Genomic DNA, 10,742 nt, shown 5'->3' on the forward strand with positions numbered 1-10,742 from the left:
CGACTGAATACGGCCGACATTTCTCCTCGGGTTTCAGAGTTTTAGAGATACAGCGTGAAAACCGCCCTTCGGCCCACCGAGTCCTTGCCAATTAGCGATCCCCGTACACTAGCACTATCCTACACACTAGGGACAATTTACAATATTTACCAATGCCAATTAACCTACAAATCTGTATGTCTTTGGAGGGTGAGAAGAAACAGGAGCACCGGGGGGAAATCCTCTCAGTCACGGGGGAACATAGCGCCCATAGTCAAGATCGAACACAGGTGTAAGCCAGCAACGCTACCACTGAGCACCTGTGTCGCCCCATTTAACCAATACCACCAAATTGTTTGGTCTACCCGTATCAATCCTCTTTAATAATATGCTTATCAAAATTTGTTAAAAGAAAAATCTACTTTTATGGAAATAGAAAGCAACTAACTAATACTCAGGAAGATGAATGTGTTATATATTATTTTCCTCAAAGACACATTATGTTCTGGAACAATATAAATATGCAAACTTACTTTTATGAATTCAGTCACCAATGGCATTTTATTTAGTGAGATTATAGATATCATTACACTAATGATTTATCTCATGGTTGCTTATAGAATGTTACTATGTGTATATTTGCAGATTTGCTGTAGTATTAGTTCATGCTACAACAGTTCCATAGTACTCACTGGTGGTGAATTGCCTTGGGTCTTTATCTCTGTGAAATATGTTGTTATATAATTCTGTTTTTTCTTGATTGAAAAAGGCTAGTTTTTTCTATAGGATTTTTCATTGCACTGAGTAACACAATGCTTCCAATATAAGATTATGGATTTGAAACTTGGTTGCGGGAGGGACATGACTGGCAGCTTAACGTTCCAGAGCTTCCATAGATTTTTGGCATGGGGGATGGAGGTAAAAGAAGTGGAAGTTGTACAACTAATCAGGGAGAAGGTTATACACGTAGCTGCACTCAGAGAGCACCTACTGAAAGCTTCATCCACTGAGGCAATATGGATTGAGCTCAAAATTAAGATGCAATCACTCTGATGTGCTTATACCACAGACTTCCCAAGAGCCAGGGGAGAGAGAAAAACAGATATGTTGACAGATTATGGGAAAGTACAAAAGGAACAGGGTTGTTGTAGTGGGTGACTTTACCTTACCCAATATTGATGGGGACTACCTGAGAACAAGAGGCTTAGACGGGACAGAATTTGTTAGATGCATCCAAGATGGTTTCTTACTTTAGTTTATTATTGTCATGTGTACCGAGATACAGTGAAAAGCTTTTTTGGTGCCTGCTATCCAGTCAGCGAAAAGACTATACATGTTTACAATCAAGCCGTCCACTGTGTACAGATACAGGATAAAAGGCATGAGGTTTAGTGCAAGATAAAGGCCATATTAAAAACAATATGTGGATAGTCCAATTAGAGAAAGGACTGTGACACAGTGGTAGAGTTACTGCCTCACAGTGCCAAAGACCTGGGTTCGATCCTGACTTTGGGTGCTGTCTGTATGGATTGTGCAGGTTCTGCCTATGAGCAAGGGGGTTTTCTTTCGGTGCTCTGGTTTTTAGCTTTGTTAAAATTGTAGGTTTATTAGGAATCTGAAGGGTAACTTTTTCACACAAAGGGTGGTGGGTGTATGGAACAAGCAGTCAGAGGAGGTAGTTGAGGCTGGGACTATTCAACCAACTGGGACCAACTTTTAAGAAAGAGTTAGACAGGTACATTCATAGTACAGGTTTGGAGGGATATGAACCAAACACAGGCAGGTTGGACAAGTGTAGCTGGGACATGTTGGCTGGTGTGGGCAAGTTGGGTTGAAGGGCCTGTTTCCACACTGTATCACTATGAATCTATAACACTGGAAGAATTCAAGGAAACCTGTGATCTTTGCTGTTCACTCGTAGTAACATTTATGAACACAGCACAGGGTAATTTCATTTCACTCCGTCTCTGTATACGTGACAATAAATAAACTAATACCAAGCCATCTGCTCTGTCACAATGATGTTCCCTACACAACATCTCCCAGGAGGTGCAAATGTACGGCAACCAATCAACAAAACATTGAATGCAAATACGAAGGCTAGAAAATGTGGAAACATTGAAGAACAAAGACCATTCTTATCCAACATGATCAAATACTTGTCCCACCTGATCATTCCTTCTTCATCTTGCTCCCGTCGAGCAGAAGGTACAAATGCTTGAAAACATGCTCCACCAGACTTGAGAACAGCTTCTTCCGCAGTGTGATCAGGCTTCTGAGTGGCCCTTCCATAAGCTAGGGTATTGTCCGATTCACCTCTACCCTATTGCGTGCATTGGACTTTGTCTGTGGAACTGATGCGCTACAATGCTGAGAACCATATTCTGTACTCTGTATCTTTCCCTTTGCTCTACCTATTATACGAGTTTGATTTGATTGTATTTATGGAGAGTATTATCGCATCTGATTGAATATCCTGCAAAAACAAAGCTTTTCACTGCGCCTCATTACACGTGACATTAACAATAAACCTAAACCTCAACCATAATACAGATCTTTTCTTTTGATTACAGCCTTTTATTAAAAATACATGGCCCACATCAGCAATATCAAAAATATCTGTGTGGAGAATGCAAACTATTGATTTTTACTATTGATATAGTGTCGTTCAAAACAAAATACAATTGCAGCTCCAGTTTCAAGATTACTGTATGAGAATTAAAAAATGGAGAGTTACACCACAGTAGGAGATAATTTTTAGGTAACAACCATGGAGATAACAGAAACCATAAAAAGATCTCATCGTCAAGGGAGTATACAAAAAGCTTTTCAAAGGGTGGGCCAAATCAGAAATATGACCTGATTAAGGTGGTGCTCAATGAGAACACAGAATTGTCACATCAAGTACAGAGTCATGGAGTCAGAGAATGATGCAGCACAGAAACAAACTCCTTGATCCAACTCATCCATGCCAATCAAAATGGCTCATCTAAAATAATCCCATTTGCCCATGTTTGCCGCATATCCCTCTAAACCTTTCCTACCCATGAACCAATTCAAGTGTATTTTAAATGTTGTGATAGTACCTGCCTCAACTACCTCCTCTGGCAACTCATTCTATATATTCACCACCCTTTGAGTGAAGACGTTGCCCCTCAGGTTCCGATTAAATTTTTTCCCTCTTGTTTTAAACCTATGTCCTCTGGTTTTTCAATCCCTTACCCTGGGTGAACAGCCCTGTGGATTTAACATATCAATTGCCCTCATGATTTTATACTCCTCCATGAGATCACCTCTCAGACTCTTGCGCTCCAAGGACTAATGTCCTAGCCCTTACATTGAACATCTTTGTGTTATGAGCATGTAATTAAAGCCAGAAACTTTGTTGGATAAAGATCTTGAAGAATTAATAGAGCATCCAGCGGAAACATAGACCTGGAAATAGCCAATGCGATCTTTGCAAATGATACACATTGATTATTGTGAGAAGGAGATTAATAATGTCTTGGTACTCAAAATAGATCTAATGCATAAAACAGTGCAGAATATGAAAAAAACTGAGATCCATTTCCTCTTATTAGGGCTTACCAGAAGACTAGGATGGAGAAGATGGTTCTCAGTTTCGCTCATTTATATTTTAGTGCTTTATGAAACAAAATATTAATTAACCACATTTATTTGTTTAGGGCAGCACGGTGGAGCAGCAGTAGAGTTGCTGCTTTACAGTGCTAGAGACCCGGGTTCGACCCTGACTACTGGAGCTGTCTATCCAGAGATTGTACGTTCTCCCCGTGACCTGCATGGGTTTTCCCGGGATCTCCAGTTTCTTCCCACACTCCAAAGACGTACAGATGTAGGTTTGTCGGCTAATTGGCTTGGTATAATTGTAAATTGTCCATAGAATGTGTAGGATAGTGTTTGTGGGATTCGCTGGTCGGCGTGGACTCGCTGTATCTCTGAACATTATAAAGTGTGGAAAATTCTAGAAAGAGATCAGCGAGAAGCGTTAGAGGAGGAATGAGGAGAATAGTATTTTAAAAGTGCTGGCATTTTACAATGATATATTGATTAGCAATTTTTATTTTGCTAAACAATGGAACGGTGACATAGAAACATAGAAACATAGAAAGTAGGTGCGAGAGTAGACCACCAGGTCCGTCGAGCCCGCACCGCCATTCGCTCATGGCTGAACACTAAACAGACACACTTACCCACAAACAGTAGACACAAGACACAGAACACAAGACACTACCCTCCCCTTCATACCGCTATCACCCCTCTCCACCCCAAGAACCGCGTGATCTCCTGGGGGAGGCAAAAAACCGGATAAAAACCCAGGTCCAATTCGGGAAAAAAAAATCCGGGAAATTCCTCTCCGACCCCAATCCAGGCGATCGACACTTGTCCAGGAGATCACTCAGGTCTTACTATACTAACCATACCTAGGTCCACATCCCTGCCCTCTCCCCGTAGCCCCTTATCCCCTCGGCAGCTAAAAAACCATCTATTCTAGACTTAAACATATTTAACGTTTCTGCTTCCACTGCTCCCTGGGGCAGTGAATTCCATAAATTAACCACCCTCTTGGTGAAGAAGTTCTTCCTCATCTCAGTTTTAAAAGAGCCCCCCCTTATTCTGCAACTATGTCCCCTAGTTCTAGTTTCCCCGATCATTAGGAACATCCTCGGTGCATCCACCCGATCAAGGCCCCTCACGATCTTATACGTAATTCCACATCATATCCACATCTGGATATTCTGCTGCTTGGTTACTAACAGAGAAGATTCTGAACACTCTCGTGTTAAAATTCAGCCAAATCTTGACAGAGATCGGAAGAAACATAGAAAATAGGTGCAGGAGTAGGCCATTTGGCTCATCAAGCCGGCACTGCCATTCAATATGGTCATGGCTAATCATCCAAAATCAGTACCCCATTCCTGCTTTTCCCCCCATATCACTTGATTCCGTTAGCCCTAAGAGCTATATCTAACTCTCATTGAAAACATCCAATGAATTGTAACCAGAAATGTACACATCACTCTTAGTGTGGTCTAGATAGGGTTTAGTACAACTACAACATGATGTCTTAACAATTGTACTCAATACCTCAAAGTACATTACCTTGTATATATTTATTTTGAAATCTTTTTATTTGCATTTCACGTCAATTTGCATACATACAATGATAACAGACAGTGACACTCAAAGCATAATTGTGCAACAGTATGTAAGCGATCCTCAAAGCCCTTACCCTTACCCGCCTTCAACCCACCCGAATCAGGTCGGAACCAAACGGGGACAAACAACACTCACATACGTACACATCCACACAAATACGTAGAGATAAACAAAACAAAATGTACTGGGAAGAAAAAAAAAAAGTCACTAATAACAGTAAATAAGTAGGTAAGTAAATAAATAAGTGTGGGGCGGGGCTAAGGGGGGAGCAGCTGCAGTAAAGCAGGACAGTGATGGAAAGCACTCAGTCCTCTTCCGAATCCGGGGACAAGTTCCAGGAAAGGGTTCCATGTGTCTAGGAATGTCTTGGTAGAGCCTTTGAGAGAGAACCTAAGTTTTTCAAGCTTTAAATTGTAGAGCACCTCCTTGATCCAGCGGGCGTGTGTCGGGGGACAGGTGAGCCTCCAGTTAAGCAAGATCAGTCTCCGGGCTAACAAGGTTGTAAAAGCCAGGACCCGCTTCAACGCAACAGAGAGGTTGGTGTTGGGAGGAGTACCAAAAATGGCTGACAGTGGGTTTGGAGGAATAGTCTGGCCATAGGCTCTGCTTATCACGTCGAAAGCACTCCTCCAAAAGGCTGCTAGCTTAGGGCAAGACCAGAACATATGGCTATGGTTGGCAGGGGATTGATTACATCTGTTGCAGGTGTCCCTAACAGCGGGGTAAATTCTAGATAATCTTGCATTTGTGTAGTGGACTTTGTGAAAGACTTTGCATTGGATTAGGCCATGACGGGCACATATGGAGGAAGAATGGATCAAATCCAAGGCAGAGTCCCATTGCTGGTCTGTTAGTTTCGCATTCAGCTCGCCCTCCCACGCAGCTTTTAATGAGGTATGAGGTTTCAATATAACCGACCCTAACAAGTTATACAAAACAGAGATGCATTTCTTCCGGTTGGGGTCTAGCGCTAGGATGGTATCGGTCAGGGTTTCAGGGGGGCGATTTGGGAACATTACCTTGTATATATGACAGAATTAAATCCCATCTGCCACCTCTCTGCTCAACCTTTCAGCTGATCTATGTCCCACTGTATCTTTTCACAACAGTTTTGTTATCTACGGCACCAACATTTTTATGCCTGACTAATGATACCCACTAAGTTCTTATCCAAGTCATTTATATATACTTCGAACAATAAAGATCCCAGCACCCATCTCTACAGAGCACTACTTGTTACAGATCATCATCCATCCACTACGCTTCCTCCTACAGCAAAGCCAATGTTGGATCCTGTTCAGTAACACTTGGCAAATCCCTTGTGATTTAACCTTCGTCCATACAGACACCATCGATCCCCTATCCTCATCAATCTCCCTGGTTATCTTCTCAAAAAACGTAGTCATATTTGTCTGACATGATCTCTCCTCCACAAAAGCTACCTGAGTTTTTCCTAGTCAGTCTGCTTTTGCAGATGGATATAAATCCAGCCTTTCCGAATCTTCTCCGACAACTTCCCTAACACTGATATAAAGGCTTGCCAGTTATCATTTCCAGGCTTATCCCTATGACCCTTTGTGAACACGGGGACAACATCAGCTCTCTTCCAATCTGTGGTACTTCACCTGAAAAAGCTACTTTCTTAACTACTAAACCAGGTTCGCTTCTTAATAAACAGACACCACACAAACAGTTTGGTAGACCAGTTCACAACTTTACTTATTATCGGCTGATGGAAGGGAGGGAGAACTCCAGTCAAGTAACCATTACAGACACTTGACCGTCCTCCGTTCACCTCACTGAACAACAGAATTACATTGCCTTAAATAGGGTTTTTTTGTCCCCTTAGCACATTTCAGACATTAGTCATGGTCAGAGGTACAGGGAAAGGTTTCCACAGAATGCATCACATCAAAGGCCTTTTGTTTACATGTTACAAGATAACATTGGCCATTTGGTTTACGACATTTTATCTTTCCACTTCCCTGTTCCTCTCTCGTCCTTCATAAACATTGGCTATTTGGATAATGCCATTTTATCTTCCCAGAGATCACCCTAGATCTTTCGCTGCTTTCTCGCTGTCATTTGGTCCCTCATAAACATTGGCCATTTGGTTTATGGCATCTTACTTCAAAGATGTGACTAGCTCTTTCTCTCTGCTTGTCCCTTGGGAGACAATGCTATGGTGTTTATTATCCCACACACTGCAACCTGAGGCAAGCTTAATTTGACACTAAATATAAGCTATAAGCTAGCCCAGAAACCTATTTAATATCTTTTTATATTTTAACTAAAATTCAGCTTCATCATTCCATCCTTTTATCAAATTTTTGATAACAACTACAGTCCTTGCTGAGTACATACGAAAGACTCATCAGACAAATTAATAGTACACTAGTAACACAATCATTTCATAGTGGACAATCGTTCCACAAGTCCCTCCAAACATTTTAAATGGCCACCAACCTCCCCCGAACGTGACACTAAGATACTACCATAGGACAGGAAAAGGATCATAAAAATTGCTCAGCCTTTATTCGGCTTCGCTTGGAATTCCCCGTGTGCTGGTGTAACTGGTTCATGCTTCTCTTGTGTGGCACTGCATTTGCAACATAACAATGCCTGTCACAAATATACTGTTTCCTAAAAATACACCAGTGCCTTGGTTGTGGCAAAAACAGGTAGATTTAACTGGCCTTTGCAGACCTCTTACTGTCTGTAGTCAGGTATCTTTGCTGCGCTTGTCATGTTTGACTTCAATCTTGTTTAAAAGGAGGTGTGTACCATCCTTTAGATGTGGGTTAGTCCACAAGCTTGCCAGCCTGAAGAAAGTTCAGTCCATGTGGGCTGGGCCACCCCAGAATAAAGGGAGCATCGATAGCCCATCGTCCTTGTTTCCACAAACTGTTCACAGTCAATCAAATGTATCCAGCGACGATGATCTTCAATCTTTACAGCAGTTCATGTTGTTAGCAACTCTTGGTTGTTTCTTTTAACACAGTCTCAATTTTTCTTGTCCCAGCACCATCATCGTATAGCTTTTATGGCCTTGGTCACTGGTTTCCAGCAAAAACTCCTCCAACCTGGGAATGTAGATCTGGCAAGACATGGGTTAATTGTCGACCATACATAATTAGTTAATTGCCCAGGGCCTGTAGGTGGCTTCCCCCCCACTCTCCAGGGGGTGGACACCGCAGCTTTTCCTGTATCAATCTTGTTCCCAGCTGAGTTTCTCCAGCACTTTTGTCTTCCTTTGATCTCTCAGCATCTCCAGTTCCTTCCTAACACTTCCCTTTGAATTTATTCTTTAATTCGATAATATCCGAAGAGGCTCTCTCCACCTAAATATTCAATTCTCCAAATATGTTCTCTTCCCCAATCTACTTTATGTTCTCTGCTTTCATCCCTCATTGTGAGTTCCCTCAATCCCCCTTTTGTAAGTCATAAGACAATTTTTCATCTACCTAATTTCCCTCACACAGCCCATGCTTCAACATCTTTTTGTTTGCTTGAAAACAGTAATCTTGCTTCATTTGTACTTTAAAAGACAACCTCTGTTATCATATCAAAACAATCTTTCCTAAAAGAACTCACTCAGAATCAGTAATCAATAATACATTTTCTTTTTCTCTGTAATTTTGACATTTCCAATCTCATTTAACACTTTAATCGGGATGAGTCTTTTTTAAACTTGGTTCAAAAGATTTATAATCAACCAACACATTTTATCATTCGAGTATTGCTCCGCCCCCCCATTCATGCCTGTTTCTTAACGGAGCACACCATAAACTGTCTGTCCCATTTGCATTTTAAAGGACAAACTTCTTAAAGCGACACACAACTTTGCTCATTGCTTCGAATTTCACACATTCCACATAAAAAACATTGTTTTACAAGCAGTACATATACAAAAACATTGTTTTACCAGCAGTATATATACAAAAACATTGTTTTACCAGCAGTATATAATATTTCATCTTCAAAGACATCTCTTTGTAATTTACTTTCCCTTTTTCTGACAAGACTTCTGTTTACCAAAATCCTGGTTACCTAACCCTAATTGGACATTGATCCAGATCATGATTAGTCAGACTCCCCTTGACTTTTCAGTCTCCCTACCTTATCCTCATTTCTCCAACAAATTTTCCTTCATCCCCAAAATTTTTTATAACATAGTTGCCTGTCAGAAAAAGGATTTACCTCCGGGGTAATTTTGTTTTGCAATCCCCATTGACTCTTTCCACCATCCCAGATGCCTGTGGGTGGTGTACACAGTGAAATTGCTGTCGAATATTAAAATGTGCACATATTTCCTTATTAATAGTGGTTAAAATGAGGACCATTGTCTGAGTTTATGACATTAGGTAGGCCAAACCTGGGAATAACTTCTCTTAACAACAATGTTACCCTCGTTTTAGCAGTATTATTAGTGGTTGGTAGAGCTTCCCTCCACCTGCTAAATAAATCTAAAATCACTAAGCAATATTTATAACACTGGGCCCTTGGCATTTCAATAAAATCAATCTTGTATGCATTCAAACGATCGTGATGACATTGACGTCACCCCTGAGGGTATCTTAATTGGTTTGCCTGGATTATTTCGTTGGCAAATTTTACATTCCTAGGCCTGCCACCACATTTCCTTTGTTATCCTATCATTCCCTCCTTACCAGCATGGGTAAGACGGGTAAAAATGTATCGAATACACCAACTTGTCCAAGCGGGGTGTGCTGTATCAATGGCACAGCCCTCTTGTTTCCATAGTTATTATTATACATGAGAGGCGTCCCTCTGTAATGTACATACCTCCTTCATGTTTGGCAGGACCGTTCTATTTGCTAGCATCTGTTTACGTGCTGTCACTATGCATTTGGATGTACAGGCTGCATTGTTTGGATACACTATCGGCAACCTATTGCCTTTTGCTATAGGGTCCCCAGCACCAGTGTGTGCAGTACATTTAACAATGACCAGCTGTTATGGTAGCATCAATGCGTTAAACAAATTACGCACAGAAAGGCATTCCTGTGCTCCCAATCCTGGGGAGCTTTGTAAGGTCAGAACTTCAAGGTATAGGGATGTTACTGACGGAACCGTCCCAGGTAAAGATGCCATTGCTACTGGTAGGGCATAGGGAGGTGGACATCTCCCAAGATTATCTAACTCCTCATCTTCATTACCAAATAGGGTCGTCGTGCCAGACATGAAGTCTCCTCCAGAGGATTTACCAGTACTGGGTTTATTTTTTACTAACCATCACCTGTTTCTCACCTCCTGTCTGTCTTTTAATTATTTCCTCTTGTTCCTCTGCCCACTGGCATTCTAGTTGCAATACGTTCCATCCTTTCCGAGTGCTATCCTTGTTTCTTAACTCTATCCCCTTCTTACATACAGCATCCATCCAACTTCAAACACTATACTCTCCTCATGCTTCTTCACTGCGTCTGCGTCCCATGTTTTAATTCCTTTCTTCCATTTCTTTCCTGCCTTCCTTTCCCATATAAATGTCTCTACATTCCATGTTCCCCCTACTGGCCAGGCTACATCCCCTAACCGTTTGGTCAACTTGTAACTTAACATTCTAA

This window comes from Amblyraja radiata, chromosome 16 (assembly GCF_010909765.2).
Source record: "Amblyraja radiata isolate CabotCenter1 chromosome 16, sAmbRad1.1.pri, whole genome shotgun sequence".
NCBI lineage: Eukaryota > Metazoa > Chordata > Chondrichthyes > Rajiformes > Rajidae > Amblyraja > Amblyraja radiata.